The following is a 19,124-nucleotide window of genomic DNA, read 5'->3' as shown; positions in this document are numbered from 1 at the left end:
TGTAGACATTGAACACATAAGTAAGGGAGAGGTAGTTCAATATGATGAGGTCAGGGTGACTGCGTGCACCTTAGCACCAATGTAATGCCTTGCCAAGTTATAAGAAGGAAAACATCTATTGGCACAGGTCGAGGAAGCGCAGAAGAAGGAGGCCTTGCTAAAGGCCAGGCTACAACCTTGGTTGGAGGAGGCATATCAGGTCATGAATTCCATTCAAGACAAGCTTAAAGGACTGCAACAGACACAACAAACAATGAGACTAGACATAGAAGGACCAACCATGGAAGCATTAGTCGAGGAGATTCAGTAGGCAGCAACGCAGAGCGCTACTGAAGTTGTAGTGTTCTAGTTGGAGCTAGGGGATCTTTGCAGTAAGATCGCGGCGCCAAGAGAATGATTTGAGGGTGAGTCATGATCTTTGTGTTGGGGGCCTGTTGGGATGCGGTCCCTTGGGTTAGTTTGGGGTTAAGATAACACAATTTTTTGTACAATTTTGTAAATATTGTAAAGTCTCCACGATTTGTTGACACGGAGCGCATAGATGAATAAGAGTCAAAGGGTCTTATCCCCTTGTTTTGGATAAGTTTTGAGTCGGTTTTGAGATTCACCCATGGTTCGCGGACCATGGCATTGTATGAAAAAGACTATAAATAGGTGTGTCTTAGAGAGTCTAAGGTAATTGAAGGAGGGAGAAGTAAGAAGAAATGGGTAAGAAAGAAGAAGAAAGGCTCTACAGCTGAGTGCATAGAGGCCTAGGTAAATTTTGCAGCTGAGTGCGCGGACCCCTGCAGCTGTGTGCGAAGGGTAGTTTTGAGTATGTAACCTTGAATTGAAGATCAATAAATACAAATTTTCAAGAATTCATGAGTATTTCTGTTTATCTCTTTTAATGTTATATGCTGCTGATGAATGGTTTGTTTTATGAGATATTGATTGAATGTTATGTGATTCTATTGAATAAGTCTTAATAATGTATAAAATCATGTTTAAGTATTTTTTCGAAGACTCTGATGAATTATTTGATGTTTACTAATAACTTAAGTAAATTTGTGCGAACCCTAATTTAGGACTGCTCTCTGATGCACGTAAGTAGGAAAATTGACTGTTAAAGGTACGCAAGGACTGTTCATAGACCTTCATGAAGGTCTGAAGGCTATTTTAAAAGAGTTGCAACAACGTGCCCTAAGAGTTTATCAATCTGCGTGAAGGCAGATCCGAGGCGCTGGAAGACATCCCACTACTCTCTAGATGTAGAAACATGGTTCTTGCACCCCCCATACTAATTTGTGTGAGACTACAGCCTGCGCTACGCGGGTTGTTGCCAAAAGGGCCAGTAGTGTAGGGTTTTGTTGGTTGGCGCAACTAACTCTGAACCTGGGTCAGGACCCCCTAAGCCAACAAAACATTTGCACCAGTAGCTAGACTTGAGGCCATATGAATGTTTCTTGCACTTTCAAGTTTTCGACATTGAAAAGTTTATCAAATGGATGTAAAATATGCTTTCCTTAATGGAGATCTAGAAGAAGTATATATTGAACAACCAGAAGGATTCATTTTGGGGAATGATGAAAACCTTGTATGCAAACTCAAAAAGGCTTTATATGGGCTAAAATAAGCTCCGCGAGAATGGTATTATCGTCTTGACAAATATCTTCAACAACAAGGTTTCACAAAAGGATCCACATACAACAACTTGTACACAAAAATTGAGGATGATAAACTGCTAATTATTGTTGTTTATGTTGATGATATCATCTTTGGCAGTAATGAAGAATCTATGAGTCAAAACTTTTCTTCTGTTATGCAACAAGAATTTGAAATGTCTTTACTTGGGGAACTAACCTATTTTCTTGGTCTACAAGTGCAACAAGAAAAAGATGACATCTTTCTCTCACAAACAAAATATCTCAAGCAGATTATGAAGAAGTATGAGATGGAAGATTGCAAACCTGTATGTACTACCATGTTGACAGGATGTAGCCTTAGTTATAATGATGATTCTCTCACGGTAAACCAACCAGAGTACATGTCTATGATTGGAATTCTGCTTTATCTAACAAGTACCAGACCAGATATCATGCATGCAGTTGGGATTGTTGAAAGTTTCCAAGAAAATCCAAAAGAATCACCTTCAAGCAGTAAAGAGAATATTCAAATATCTCCAAGGAACCCAAGACTTTCGTCTATGGTATCCTAAGATGTAGATCTTACCCTTCATGCATACACAAATGTGGATTGGGCTATAATGTTGATGATTGGAAAAGCACTAGTGGAGGTGCATTTCACATGGGCCCCCGATTGATATCTTGGTTTAGCAAGAAACAAAGTTCCATTGCCTTATCAACAACGAAAGTAGAATATGTGGCTACTGCATCTTGTTGCACACAACTTCTCTGGATGAAGCAAACATTACAAGATATACAAATCAAATGTTCTCCACCTATATCCATCCTATGTGATAATACAAGTGCTATTAGTATTTCAAAAAATCCTATTATGCACTCCAAGACCAAGCATATTCCAATTAAGTATCACTTCTACGAGAACAAGTGCTTGAGCAAGAGGTTAAATTGGAGTATGTTCCCTCCAAAGAACAAGTTGCTGATATATTTACTAAAACTCTTCTCAGAGAAGCATTTGAATATCTCCAACAGAAACTGGGAGTTGTCTCTGCCTCATTTTGCTATTAATCTAGTCTGCTTAGTCTACAAATGAAAATTTAGAAGGTTTCTTTCTGTACGTGGGTTTCATGAAGTATGGTTGCATATATATGATAGTTTCTTTGTAGACAGTCGCGTATGTTTTTCTCTGATAGAAAGATAGTGGGACAGACTCAAGATCAGCCTCTGACATGCTATTGATAGCTATGATTTGATTTTTCTTAGTCTAGTGTTGATGGGTATAGTTTGTTGATATGGTATTGAGTTATGTTTTTCTCTTTGATATTTATCTTATTGATGAAGATGCTTTGATGAATGAGTTGTTGACAATGAACAGGTAGCGCAAGTTTAGGGGGGAGCATTAGCCTTGCAAAATATAATGCATTGTTGGCATTATGGTTGCTGAATTATGTTACTATTAAGATCTTTTGGTCTCAGTTATTAATGTCATATCTGTCATTTGATGTAAAGGTCACATGGAGACCTATGATGTATGGAATTTTGAGGTCATGTCAAATATGTAATCCCACTTGGTTGGGTGGTAATGTCAAAAATGTAATCCCACTTGGTTGGGTGATTGAGTCAAATATGTATCCCCACTTGGTTGGGTGATTGATGTAAGTATGAGTCCTTGGTGATAGGAATGTCATACTCAATTGAAGTATAGAGTCATGTTCTTCATTTGAAAATCTTTATGAAGATTCAACATGTGCTCAAGAGGAGCATGGACAGTATAGTGCAAATCAAATCCAAAGAGGGAGCTTTGGTCCACCCTTTTCCCTTGATGTCAAAGGGGGAGAGTATCTTGGTGTTTGAATAACGGTTATTTGATGTATCTAATAGGTTTCTATAGGTTGAGGTGATCAACACCAACATGGTTGCCATCAAGTCCAAAGGGGGAGATTGTTGGCATTATGATGCATGTGTTGTCCTTGATGGAAACTCACTTGTAATAGAACAAGTATATGGTAACTAGATGAATCCACAGGTTAGTTCAGAGGTGACAGAGTGATGGAACAAAATAACAAAATGATGGGACAAAGGTTTACATATCAGAATCAGAAGTTTGATAAAGGTGAATATTTGAAGATCTATATGCGGGTTCATCAAGGCCAAGTCGCGTATATGCATAGGTACAAAGAATAAAAGTTGCGTACATGTTAGCACACTAATTTAAGAATACCAAGGGTCCTTACCATGGTATTAGCCCATAATATTGAGTGTAATAAGGGTTACTTGATCCCATCCAAGATTACCACCTGCACTAGTGTAGTTTTGACCCATGGTATTGACTAAGGCTCTAACTATATAAGGAGGCGAATATCAAAGCTATAAATGTGCATGTGAAAGGATTTTTGATGAATACTTCAATCTGAAGTATATTTGCATTGTAAGGGCCATAGTTGACACATAGATTTGAAATAATTATGCACCGATGAATACAATGATGGATCAGGATCATGAGACCTGAAATGACTTTCCATTGTATGATCTACTCATGGATTAACTAGATCTAAGTATTGACGCATGTTTTTATCTCTGAATATTATGATCTGGGTCTTTCTGAAGTTTTGAAGAGATGCACAATTTTAGGTCAAAATTTGCAGATCTATACGCAGGTTGGTCTCGGTTAATTTGTGTATACATGCAGGTTTGTTTCTTCAAAGCCATGTACATAAAAGAAGGGTTTCTGTTCATAAATGACTGATCAACCTGATCAATGCTGCTATATCTCTGTTGTCTGTCAATGATGTCCTCATGTTGATCTAGGTTGAGTGATAATGTCTGAAGTAGAACTGATTGAATGATGAAGTTGAATTTGGTTACATGTTGATTGGTTGAAAATATTATTGATGTTGCTAACTGTATGAGGGTTTTGTAAGCTAACAGAATATTTCAGAATAACTCTGGTTAACTTTGTGTCTAATTCAGAATTACAAGTTTTTAGTATATTGAGATCTGTACGCAGGTTGCTCTACAGAAAAGCATGTATACACGCAGTCTTCCTTAAGTGAAGTAGCGTATACATGTTGGCATACAAATGATCAGGGTTCCAGTTGATTATGTGTGTTGATGCAGTATTCTGAGTTCATTTCTATGTTTAGGTTACAGTGATCTCACTGTTCTTTTATCATTAAGTTGGTGTTTGCTTCAGTTGATCTAGAAGTTGTGATGTACTAAAGTAGGTGGATCTAGTGTGAAAATTTATGAAACGTGGTCTGCGGATGTTGCTAAGGGTTGGAACATTCAGTGAGGAAGTTGAAGCTTCCTACCAGTAGTAGTTGGTAATTAGATCAAGGGGTTGGAGCTCCCTTCTACTAGGAGATGGAGAATGAAGGAAGGTTGTAGCCTTTAGCAGGTGGGTGCCTACATAATGGCATGAGTTTTCACCAGTACAAGAATGTATGAAGTTTTTGATATTAATAAGTTTGAAGATTGAGATGACAGTAGTGGTGGTTTTCTCCCACATTGGATTTCCACCTTAAATCCTGGTGTTCATATATGTTGCTTATGTGTGATACTTTATTCTGTTCTTATTTCTTATCAAATGCCTGATAAATATCTTACATTCTGGTTTAAGTTTAACAGATAAAGAATTAGTTGTTTTACAAGTTTACTAATCATACACTAGTTTCTTTTACAACAGTCGCGTACATACACGATTTGGGTTCAATAAAGTCACATACATATTTCAAAAAAGAAAATTATTATTGTGAGTTTTTAAAATACCGATTCACCCCCTCTCTCAGTATTTTTCCCAACATCATATGGAGAGTTTTTTGATGCCTCCTACATCACAAACTTATACAAAGTTATTTTATGTTGTCATAAAGTCACATCAAGTTGTGTTTTTGTTTAAGGGAAGTCAACCTGTTGTCGACCATTCTATGGTGTGTCCTGAATCCTTTTTGTCTGCCATACCTGATTTGTCAAGTGATTCTTAGTATCACATCAGAGACTTCATTCTTTATCTATGCCAGTTAAGAAGGTCCTCATTGAATTCTTGCTGGTAGGTCTCTTATTATCGAATCTGAAAAATTTCTCTAAGAGTACACCTAGAGTCACACCCTAGTCCTATTTACATCATTCATAAGTGACATTGTGCTCAACATTGATCAATATCATGGGTTTTTGAGTGAGTGGTTTCCCTTGTGTTCAACATCAGCTTACATGATCACACATTGAGATTCATGTAGTAACTTGGTTTCCATTTGACTATATTGGTGGATTATTCATATATGTGTCAACTTTCATTATTGGTTGCTTCATAGGATTTCTTTCGTGCACTAGCCACATTTTTGCGCATGCCGAAAATGTTTTTTTGAATGGTTGCTTCATCTTTATTCATCTCAATTCTTCCAAATTATTGGCCTGTAGATTACACTCGCGTTGGTTAATGTGAGATGCCTTAATGTGTTCCTTCCAATAATTCTTTTCCGGGAAGCTCTTCAAATTATAAAGCATCCCCACAATCTTAATAAAAATGGGGGTTTGGAAGTAAGTAGAAGTTTGATTCCCTTACTCACTCAAGACACCAAAGCTCTCAACCAAGACTAAATCCTTAATTTTTCCCTATTATACCTTTCCCTCCTAACCTCTTCCACATATTCATCTTCCCCTCATAAATATTTCCATGCATGCCCTTCCCATAATCCTTCCATTCCTTCCTTAATTTTCCCTAACCAATAATAGGAACAATTCATCACTATAATAATAATATACTAATATCTTATTGCAATATTAAAGTTAATAGTTCATTAATAATAACCATTAACTTTATTCCTTAATATTAATAATAATAAAAACATACATGAATAATTATTATTCTAACTTCACTTTTATTTCCCATGAGAAATAAAACATTATTACCAATATTAATAATATTCCATTATGATTTTTAATAATTATTATTAGTATAGGCTTTATTTAAATATAATGTATATTGATCTAGCTAATAATAAAATTATTATATTATTAATTGAACTTCATTATTAGTAATAAGTTATAATTATTACCAATAATGATAATAATTAATTCTCATAATAATAAGATTATTAATTTTATTAATTGACCATTATCCTAGATATAAACTTTAATGATAATTATTATTATCATTAACATTTTCAATTTCTAATAAAATTTCCCTTAACAATTTAAAACTTTTTCCATTATATCCTTATAATAAATAGGGTTATCTAGTCGATCATTTCTCTTTGCTCATCCTTCCTTTCACTATTTATTCCCTTCTTCCTTGCTCTTCTCTGTGGATTTTTCTTGACGATGAGTCTTGTTGTAGACTTGAAATGTCGACACTAAAATGGATACTTTGGTTAATATTCCGAATACTCATCATTCTCAAGATATTTTCCCATCAACTCCAAGTCATTGTTTTGGGAACAAGATCTAGAGTCCTTTTTCGTACCTTAGATTTTGCAGTCATCAGTTGCATACTCCACTATTGATAGTGAAAATACATCAATGTCTCTTGATTGGTAGATTCTTTCAAGTGTTTGACTTCAACACATCTATTCACACTTGTTAGATTGTATTGGGGTAACTTGACACTTATTATCATTATTTGTGAGCTGCCTCACATTTGTTAACTATATACACCAATGAATGGTAATCAAACGATTTCTCACATAATCGGATTCAAATCATTTATTCCTATGGTGTAGAAATGTACCATCTACAGTCAGTGAAGATCTCGGGTTGTGTCTGCATTTTGGGTTCACTTGACAACTCCTTCAGTTTTTTTCCAGTGACACCTCTCAACTCTATATGTTGTAGACTTTCTTAGCAACGTCTCATATGTTGGCACTTGAGTTTATGCAGTACCACAATTCCAATTATATGACTTAGTAATTTTATGAGGATCAGTGATGCAACATCATTGTTTAGACATTCTTCTATGTGATATTGAGACATAACTCCACTATGATATTTCACAGTTACGATATGATGATCCACTATGTATTCTTCAACTCATTTTGTACACTTACGTATAAATTTTGGATCTGTATTATACTAAATCAATGGACATGCTTTACTACTTCTAGGCATGGGTATGCTTAGACATGAGTTTTCTTTCTGACTCCTCCCACAGGTATTTGATGGGCTAGAATCTGGTGATCTCCTCTTGGGTTTTTGAATGAATCCTCTCTCTATAATCAATATATTTTGACAATCATGTTCCCCTTTGACCTCATATATTAGGGGACATCTGTTATAACATCATTCAACACTCCTGTCGACCTGATGCTATTTTATGGCTCTCGGTAGTCCCTTTACCCATGCGAACTTGATTTTATATTTCAAAACTATATTTCAAATTCCATATGTGAATTTGACCACACGAAAGAGCATATATATGCAGGTCCATTAATAATATACATGCGTATATATTTTTAAATATGAAAAAATAAAATAAAATGCTATTTTTCGAGCGGGGTTTATGGGTTTTACCGAGAGCCCACCTATAGGAGCCCATGGCCTAACTGAAATAACCAATTTCAGGTGGTATATATACACCCCTTGGGTAGGCCTAATTAATAAGAGAAGAAACATATCAAAATTATACTCGCTTTCCCCCAGATCAAGTCTGCTTTTATTGTGCCTCCTTCACTCCCAGTCTATAAGAAAACCCTGGTTTCCTTTGTAGATATTCTCAGTCTCCTTATCTAGCATCTTCTTGCACCTATTAAAGAGGTTGTCTTCGTGGCTGGAGCTAGATGAATCCAAAGGAAGGCTTTGTCAGTGCCTTTGATCTGGATCAGGTTGTATATATCCTGTACTTAATGTTGTTAATTAATAAAGAAGCTCATGTCTTGTTCCTGATAAATGTTGTCATCTTAATGATAGTTTGAATTGTTATAAATGATGATCTAACATATTCTTATGCATAGACATTGAATTATATATTATTGTTAAAATTGGAAACTAGGGCCAAACTCCATGTGGGTCATCTTATTTATGGCAAGTGATATTTTTCTTGGACCCCTCTCATCGATAGGTGTAGGATTGATCTAAATATCATCCAATTCCGATAAGTATTCATGGAGTTATGAATTTATTTGTGTCTTAAGACAATTCGTCAAGGTCGCCCCGCAACCAAATAAACCCCTCATGTGCTCAACGTTTGAGTATAAAAGGAGATGACTTGATAGTCATTTAGACACACAATTCACTCTTGATTTCTCTCCACTTGTTTTGGGTTTTAGTGGCAAGAGAAATATAAGGGGAGGAAGCCCTAATCATAGGTCAAGAAGGATGCCCTAACCGCTGTTATAATGATGCCCTAGCCATACGCTATCCAGAGAAAGGTCTAAAACATAGACATGAAGATGATAATGATGCCCTAGCTATACGCTATATAGAGGAAGCTTAAAACACAGTCATGAAGGAGATCTAGCCGCAATAAAGAGGCTCCTATACACAGCCTAAAGGGGCTCCTATACGCTGCCCAAACCTACCCTTATATGCTGCCTAAAGGATGCCCTAATTGCAACAAAGAAGGGAGATATACCACTGTTTAGGAGAGCTTCTATACGTAGCAAGATCCATTGTCATGTGGAGGCCTTAAAGAGCCCTAGCCATAGGTTTAGTAGACTTAGCTTTAGCAAAGAGAAATTTCCTAACTGCAGCAAGGAGAGACAACTTAAGGACATTGTGGGCATTCCTAAAGGGGAGGCCGAGTTGCTGAGGTACAACAGACTATTCTAGGGCATGTTTAAGGGTTGTTTCTAATGCGTTGAAGGGTTGGTTGATGAGCAGAGAAGGCTGCAGGGCTAGAGGTTAAACCGCAGCTGTTTAAGGACTATTTTGTGTGGGATAATGTAACAACCCAAAATAAATATCTTTTCTAATTAACATTAAATTTAAATCAAAGTGGCACTTACCTTAGCCAAATAAACATGTAATTAATAAATTAAATTCAAACTATGAATAGTGCTTACCTGTGATAGAAGTAGGCTTACTGCAACAAGGTTTTGGGGACGACTCTCCACCCAACCGTAGGCTCAGTTGCGCAAGGATTTGCTACAACTGTCCACCCCCGAGCCCTAAATCAACGTACTACTGCCAGTGACTCCTATGTCTTAGAACACCATTCTCCTAAGAGAATGAAAGATAGAATCTTGGAATGATGGAATGCCTCTCATCCTCCTCACCATCTAATAAATAGAGCAAACATTGGATGGGAAACCACATGTACACACTCCATGTGTCTACAGGCAACTTTCTTTTGATTTTTTAGCTTTCTTGTTTTATTTCTTTACTTTTCTTTTGATTTTTAGCTTTTTTGTTTTATTTTCTTCTTTTTGATAGTTTTCTTGTTTTATTTCTATTTATTCTTATTTAGAGCTTTAGTATGGTTATTACTATTTTTATTTTTATTCATTTTCTTGTATATATTTTAATATAATTTATTATTTAACATTTATGATTTATGATTTATTATTAAGTGATTTATTTATTATTATTTATTATTTATATTATTATTTATTATTTTGTAGTATTTATTTATTATTATTATTATTATTATTATTATTTATTATTGAGGGGAGGGATATTACATACTCTCCCACTTTAAGGAACTTCTGTTATGCTCTTAACTGCAAAGTAATACCCAAACATAGAATTTGCGAAGAAAAGATACCGAGAACACAAAATATGCGAAGAAAATATACCCAGAGCACAGAATAGCAATGATTTTATTATTCAGAGAGAAATGTTCACAGGCCTCTTCGAGGGGGCAACCTCCAGTAGAGCAGAGCTCGATTACAAAACAAGACACGATACTCCTCGCAGGGAGTCTCTATCCTTTATATATGACTCATACATGCAATACCATGGGCCAATATCGTGGGTTTTATTAATACCATCTATCTAATACTACCGCCCATTTGCAACTAACTGTGGTCCCGTCATTAATTGCGGGTTAACCACTTACAAATATTAATATGGGCTTTATTGACTCTTGACTATGACGTGATCCCATGACATAAATAAGGGGGTTAGGGTGGGACCCTAACATGCCCTCCCCCTTAAGACTAGCTTTGTCCTCAAGGCTGAAGCTGCGGAAATTGCTGAAGAATAGTGGCTGGTTCCCAAGTTGCATCTTCCGGAGAGGTGTCTTTCCATTTGACGAGGACCTCCTTAATCATGCGGCCGCGCAGGTGCTTGTCTCGTGTGTCTAGAACCTGTTCAGGTTGAAGCCAGATTGACCCTTCTTCGTCCAATTCAGGTAGACTGGTTTGAACTCGGCAATTGTTCCCAATCACTTTCTTGAGGCACGATACATGGAAAACTGGGTGGATTTTTGTTGTAGGTGGCAAAGCCAACTTGTAAGCCACTTCTCCAATGCGCTGAAGTACTTGGTATGGTCCGTAGAATTTTGGAGAGAGCTTTTGACAACCCTTGTCTTTGAGTGATGTTTGCTTATATGGTTGCAGCCTCAAAAAGACCTGATCCCCTTCTTGAAATTGGCGCTCTAAGCGATGTTGGTCAGCCTGTTGCTTCATATGGTTCTGAGCTTGATGAAGATTCTCGCGCAGATGGGCAAGCATGGTTGCGCGGTGTTGTAGGAGTTGATCCACGGCTTGTACTTTGGAGCACCCCGTGAGATAAGAAGTAGGGGAAGGCGGAAGTTGTCCATAGACTGCTTCATAGGGAGTCATTTTGGTGGTGGCATGATAGTTGGTGTTATACCACCACTCTGCCAGAGGTAACCATTGTACCCAAAGGTGTTGCTTTTCTGAAGTGAAACACCTAAGGTAGGTTTCTAGACATTTGTTGACGGCTTCTGTTTGACCATCTGTTTGTGGATGATATGAAGTACTGAGTTTGAGTTGAGTGCCTTGTATTCTAAAGAGCTCCTGCCAAAAATTACTGGTGAAGTTTGGGTCGCGGTCGGACACAATAGAAGTGGGCATGCCATGCAATTTGAAGATCTGATCCATGAAAGTTTGAGCAACCAAAGTTGGTGTAAATGGTTGGGGTAGGGCACAGAAATGAGCATACTTCGACAGTCGGTCCACAACCACCATGATGACTGAATTGTTCCCAGACTTTGGAAGACCTGTAATGAAATCCATGGAGACCTCCGTCCAAATTGACGCCGGAATGGGCAATGGTTGTAATGTGCCTGGTGTGTTGACGGTTTCCCCTTTGTGGCGTTGACAGACGTCACATTCTGCTACGAAATTAAGGATGTCCTGTTTCATGCCGGCCCAAAAAAATGATCTTCTGGTGCGAGCGTACGTCTTCTGAAAGCCCGAATGTCCTGCAATGGGAGATGAGTGCAATTCTGCCAAAATGCGACTTTTGAGGGTGGATGTTGGCGATATTACGACTTTGTCCTTGTAGCGAAGAATATCATTCTGCCATGAGTAGCCCTTGCTGGAATTAGGATCTACCTGCAATTGAGAAATGAGTTGGGAGAGCCCAGGATGTGAAAACCATTCCCTGCGAGCCTCTTCAATCCAGTCGGGAATGGGGAGGGAAATTGCGAGCAGAGTACTTTCCTCCTAAAATTGGCGCGACAATGCATCTGCTACCTTGTTGTCTTTCCCTTTCTTGTAAATGATCTCATAATCATATCCCAGCATTTTGGCTAACCATTTATTTTGTTGTGGGGAAGATAGGCGTTGCTCCAAAAAATATTTAAGACTGTGATGATCTGTGCGGATTTAGAAACGTCGCCCCAACAAGTAAGGTCGCCAGGTCTCGACTGCATGTAAGATGGCCATCATTTCCTTCTCGTAGGTAGATTGGCCCAGATTCCTCCCACTTAGTTGTTGGCTAGTGAAGGCCAATGGTCACCCTTCCTGCATTAAGACCGCTCCAATACCGGTTCCCGAAGCATCACATTCAATGACAAATGATTTGGTGAAGTCCGGTAGTGCTAAGACAGGAGTGGAACACATGGCGGTTTTGAGAGCGGTAAATGCCTGTTGTGCTTCCTCGTTCCAGAAGAAGGAATTTTTATTTAGGAGTTGCGTTAGGGGCTTCGCTATGCGGCCATAGTTGCGGACAAATTTACGATAATAGCCTGTGAGACCCAAAAATCCTCTCAAGCTTTTCAAGGTCTTAGGTTGAGGCCATTCTTGCATTGCCTGGATCTTTTTGGGGTCCACCTTGACACCTTCACGCCCCACAATGTGGCCCAAATACTCAACTTCTTCCATGCCAAACGAACACTTAGACATCTTGACAAATAATTTATGCGTGCGGAGCAGTTGCAAGAGTAGATCTACATGCTGAAGATGTGCCGCCCAAGTGCCACTATAGATGAGGATGTCATCGAAGAAGAGAAGGACAAATTTTCTGAGATATGGTTTGAGGAGGTGATTCATAAGGCTCTGAAAAGTAGAGGGGGCATTACAGAGACCAAATGGCATGACCAGGAACTCATAATGGCCTTCATGAGTTCTGAAAGCTGTCTTGGGAATGTCGACTTCCTTCATGCGAATTTGGTGGTAGCCTGAGCGAAGATCCAACTTAGTGAAGAATTGAGCCCCATTGAGTTCGTCCAGCAAATCGTCAACCACTGGGATGGGAAATTTATCTTTGACTGTTAACTTATTGAGGGCCCTGAAGTCGGGACACATCCGCCACTCCCCATCTTTCTTGAGGACCATGACCACTGGGGATGAATAAGGACTAATGCTGGGACGAATGACACCTGCTTCCAACAATTCCTTGATGATTTTTTCTATTTCATTCTTTTGGGTGAACGGATATCTGTATGGCCGCACATTTGGGGGTTGGGCCCCTGGAACCAATGTGATGCTATGATCATGTTCCCCTCGCAAGGGTGGAAGCTCATGAGGCTTGTCAAAGACCGTCCGATGTTTATTTAAAATCTATTGCATCTCAGGATGAATTGGCGGAGACATGGTGTCTACTACCTGGATGGCATTGAATTGAGCTACCACTCCATGATGGCCCTTTTTTAACAATTTTTCCATCCTATGGAGCTGATGATAGAGGGGGCTCCCGCCTGTAGTCCACGGAGGGTATGTGTGGAGTTGTTCTGCTTAAAACTCATATATAACTCCTGGAAATCCATTGTGATTGGCCCAAGAGTGCGGAGCCATTCCGCGCCTAGGACAATGTCGCAACCCCCCATGTGTATTGCAAACATGTGGGTTTTCAATTGATAATCCCCCATTTGAATTTTGACATTTTCACAGCGACCTTCACATTTCATTGTGCCCCCATCTGCAATCTGGACTTGGAAGTTAGAAACTGCCCGGATGAAACAATGTGCTGCTTCAGCGATCTTTTGATGGATGAAATTATGGGTACTTCCACTATCAATCAAGACTACTACTGGGCGATGTTTAAGAAAACCCCTGATTTTGAGAGTTTGAGGGGAAGAAATTCCTGCCAATGCATTTAGCGAAATAATTGGTTCATCAGATACAATTTCCTTTTGGTTATCTTCTTCGATCTCCTCCGGTTCCTCAAGTGGTGGATCTTCCTCGGTGGAGTTGTAGTCAGTGGCATCTATTTGAAAAAACTTGTGCTCTTTGCATTTATGACCCGGGGAATATTTTTCATCACAGTAGTAACATAGTCCTTGCTTCCTTCTTTCGGCCATTTCCGCAGGTGACACCTTTTGAATCTTAAGTGTCTGAGTCGTATTGGGAGCCTGTGAGGGACGACCTTTAGCGGGGAAGTTGGGGCGGCTGGATTGGGCTGTTAATGCATGTTCCACCTTACGGGCTACCTGGCAAGCCTCTGTCCATGTGGGAGGGTGGTGGAGTAGAACCTGAGCTTTGATGGCTTATTTAAGACCGCTGATAAAGCATTCCATGTAGAACTCATCTGTGAGACCCCTAGTGCGGAAGGCTAAGGCTTCAAAAGCAGTAATATATTCCTCCACTGTACCTGTCTGTTGGAGCTTAGTGAGACGCCCCAAAAAAGAGTCTTCCTGTTCAAAGCGACTGCGAAGAGTTTTGGCAAATTGGGCCCAATTCTGAAAATGTCCATTGCAACGCTGATGCCATTCCTTCCATTGCCATCGTTCATTGTCCAAGTACATGGTGCCCACCATAAGCTTAGTCCCCTCATCTATGATATGATTCAATTGGAAATACTGCTCCATTTGTGCTAGCCATGCGGACGTGTGAGAACCGTCAAATGTATGCATATCCAACTTGGGAGGTCGCTGACTAGGTGGTGGATGGGTGTGCCAGACGTGCTGAGAGTGGCTAGACTCACCCTCATGGTATTCATGGCCATTATACGCCTCCTCGTGGGCTGGCTCCTTGCCCTTTGGGAGTGCATCATTTATCTGGTTACTTATTCCTTTAAGCTCAAGTTCGATATTCTTCACCGCAGTTTGGAGGGAGTGCACATGGTCTTCAATTTTGTCGATCCTTTCATTGGCCATCGCTTGAGTGCGAGTTTCTACCATACACCAACCTGAGGAAAAAATTGGGACCGCCTAAAAATTTTTTACTAAGAAATTGAATGGTACCACCTTGCTCAGCTCGTCGTCCTGATTCTGATGGGCTAGGTCACCAATAAGCGCCCCGGAAGATCTCAGACTCATTTTTTTTTTTTTTGGAAAACTCCTAACGGAGTTTTACTCCTTCCTGATCAATACTGCAGTCGCAAAATCCTCAAATGTCAATGCCGCCAAAAGTCCTGCGAAAATTATATCCAGGGACAGGAACCCTTCACAACTACTCCGATCTGGTGGATCTGAGAGATCTGAATGGTGGAACAACTGCTGCTGCTGATCTGATGGAGCTGCGGGACTGATGTCGGCTACTGCTGCACTTGCTGATCTGGAATAGGTGATGTGTGATCCCCCGATAGAAAGGGAACTATGGTCTTGAGGAGTGTCAGGTGCTACAGATCGCAATATACATAAGGGTCTGACAGTAGTACTCGGCCCAATGTTTCAGGGCTCTAACTAAGGAGGATCGACTGTACCCTTAGCCGTACAACCCAACTACCCTATCATACGGGCGAGTAATCTCTCTGAGTGCTGTTCTCGGTGTACTGTAGCCACAAGACGGCCGAAGGTTTATCTATGGCGAGGTTTCAAGGGAGCTAGGGGGCTTCCTATATACCCAGAGGGTACGTGGAAGACAGTCCGTGTGCGGTTCTGTCTAATGCGCTACTACTCGAAGGGGTACCCACAGGGGTTAGAAGGGAGTCCAACAGACGTGACCACCTCTTGTATTTCCTGCGTGCATGACTCCCCAAATCCGCAGGTTTATGCGCTTAACGACAGATCCCGTGGTTTAAAGACGCCGGAACACGTCTCTAGCCAAAATTTTTTTTGCTAAAATTTGGAGATCCCACCGAGCCCTGGAAAGTGCTCTGATACCACTTGTTATGCTCTTAACCTGCAAAGTAATACCCAAACATAGAATTTGCGAAGAAAAGATACCGAGAACACAGAATATGCGAAGAAAATATACCCAGAGCACAGAATAGCAATGATTTTATTATTCAGAGAGAAATGTTCACAGGCCTCTTCGAGGGAGCAACCTCTAGTAGAGCAGAGCTTGATTACAAAACAAGACACGATACTCCTTGCAGGGAGTCTCTATCCTTTATATATGACTCATACATGCAATACCACGGGCCAATATCGTGGGTTTTATTAATACCATCTATCTAATACTACCGCCCATTTACCATCTATCTAATACTACCGCACATTTGCAACTAACTGTGGTCCCGTCATTAATTGCGGGTTAACCACTTACAAATATTAATATGGGCTTTATTGACTCTTGACTATGGCGTGATCCCATGATATAAATAAGGGGGTTAGGGTGGGACCCTAACAACTTCGTCCCGAAGTTAAGTTGAATTATTTATTATTTATTATTTTATTCACTTCATGTTGCCAACACCCTTTGTTGAACTAGTATAACCAGCAGGCATCGAAAGTCCCCAACACCCCGGGAAATCTCAAGGAATCTCTATCCTTTTTCCCACTTTCATCACCAGGCATTAGCCTGACCCGGTCTGTATCCTAGTCCAAGGTTGGCCCCAAGGCTCACGCTTGACTCAGACCTCATCTGCCCCAAGGTAGGCATTCAGTACAATACTCAATGACTCCGGGCATCTTGCAAGGTTGGCCCACTCCCTCCACAACTACTAAGGTGCATAGCCCCAGGCATCGAAGTCCTTTACATACCTTCTGGACTTTAGCATCCCAATCCAATAACAGGCACCTAGCCTAGAACATTAGGCACTTGGCCTCCTCAAGATGGTTCCATAGCCCTTCAAGAGCTATACACAAGAGAAAGGAACCACTGGCATATGTAGTGTTGATTGAGTTTTGTCCCCAGCCCATATGGTGTTACTTATTCTCCCTCATGCATATGGGCTTGCACGAGATCATCAAATAAACCGGACCTCTCGGCCCATTTGTGGAGTCCTGTGAATCATCACACCTCAACATGCATCCAATGCATTAACCATACCATCTTAGTATCATAGAAAATAATCCACATGCTAAGTCGTGCATGTCATCACGAAAACATTCATTATTGTTAATCGCAACATTAGGAGTAATAATGCATTGCATGCTTATGCATGTCATAAATTTGTACACAACTATTGCATGCTTCAATTAAACCATCAACATAATTATATCAAAGATATATCATGACTTCACATAAATGAACCACATGTCAGTGAACCTCATATTACAGCATCATAACTCTTATGCCACGTTATGCATATCATATTTATCATGAGTATTCAACATTAAATGTTTATCATCACGTAGTAAATGAATATGTCAATATACCTTGACATAACGTCATAATACCTATGCATATCACTATCATAATATGGATACATTATCACTATAAGAACCACATGTACATCATTATCCTCCTACCATCATATCATGAAACATCGTCAATATGTTTTCATCAAGTTGTCAATTACTTCTCAATAATCATTTCCACTTCTTTCTACTAGTTAGTTGATTATTTACACCAACGGTATAATCATCGTTAAATTTCACATGAGCCTCATCATCTTGGATCTTAATCTCTCGTTATATATTCTTTCTTTCCCAAGGAAATTCTGGTGAAATTCATTGTTTAAGATATTACTAGTTTATTTATCTCAAAATTAAAATTCCTTGATTTACATCCATTTAACCTTTGGCTTACTGATTCCAATACCGCTATATGCAATTGCATATAAAAATTATTTCATCATGATTTATTTTATATCATTCTTAATTTACTTGCATGAGGATTTGTTGATCCATGTTGACTTATTTAACAATTAGCACTTCATCCACAGAAATATTTTCTTATCTCGTCGAGTTTTTCAAGTTCATATCTCGATACCACTTGATTGCTTTATCATAAATTCACCCCTTCCTCAAGTTGGGAAAAGACTCTTTCTTATTAAATAGTATCATTATGTGAGCTTTTGAAATAGTTGGAAACACTACTACCATCATTTGTCCATGAAAAATTTAAATGTGAGGTGTTATGTGGAAAAAAAACCTCTTTTAACGTTATGAGAAGTCCTACTCATGAAACAATGAGTGAAATTTAGTCAATACAACCTCTATTAATTGATTTTTACTTCCTTGTCACTATGTACACAATCCTTCTCATGGTATCCTTATAAAATTTCTAGCAACATTCCTTTGTTTATCATTACTTGGTCATCATGCGACTTCATACCTTCACATTACTTTTTCCCTACTTGGGTAATACCTGAAAAAAATAAAATCATTAAGATAGCTACCAAATGTAATCCGATTATCAACGTAATAAAATTACCTGATCATGCGTCTTGTTATCCATAATTCATCCATATAGTTAGTCACCTATGGAAAACTTTACAATGTGACTCTCCCATTAGAGGGAAAATTGTTATAGATGTTGTCACACACACAACTTATCTTCTCCAATCATTCTATGTTATCATACTGTTCAAGTTCCATAAAAATGTCCTTCATTATTACCATGATTATTCAACTTCATTGGTTGATTGACAATATTTTCTTCTTTATGTGCATCATCCTTAGATAGACCTTATAGTGATACCTTTAGAGTACCAAGTTATGTTTCTTCCATTATGTTCCAAAACAGGTTGCCTCTTCTTACTGGTTTCTTACCCTTGTTGTGATACTTCTTCTCTACCACCTTAAGCATTTGATCCACGTTGGCCATAATCACATGAGCTATCATTAGTTATCATCCTTAAAAAAAATTGCAAGTTTCTCCTTTCCATTTCTCCTTAGACAACTTTTATCCACTATATGCAATTAACTTTGAATCATGAAAACTCATGTAACTTATATTCAAAACTACACTGAAATCATAGGGTACGATTTAGATGTATCATAACGTTCAAACCATAAAACATGACTTAGTCTGTCTTAGCTAAGTAAGCACTCCAAATGGGTTCACAACATCTTAATTGTCAAGATCATATTGAGAGAGTTGTGTTCTT

This window comes from Pinus tabuliformis, chromosome 7 (assembly GCF_031772625.1).
Source record: "Pinus tabuliformis cultivar Carrire ecotype Pingquan chromosome 7, CPIR1, whole genome shotgun sequence".
In the NCBI taxonomy this organism is placed as follows: Eukaryota; Viridiplantae; Streptophyta; class Pinopsida; order Pinales; family Pinaceae; genus Pinus; species Pinus tabuliformis.
This window is presented reverse-complemented; position numbering follows the sequence as displayed.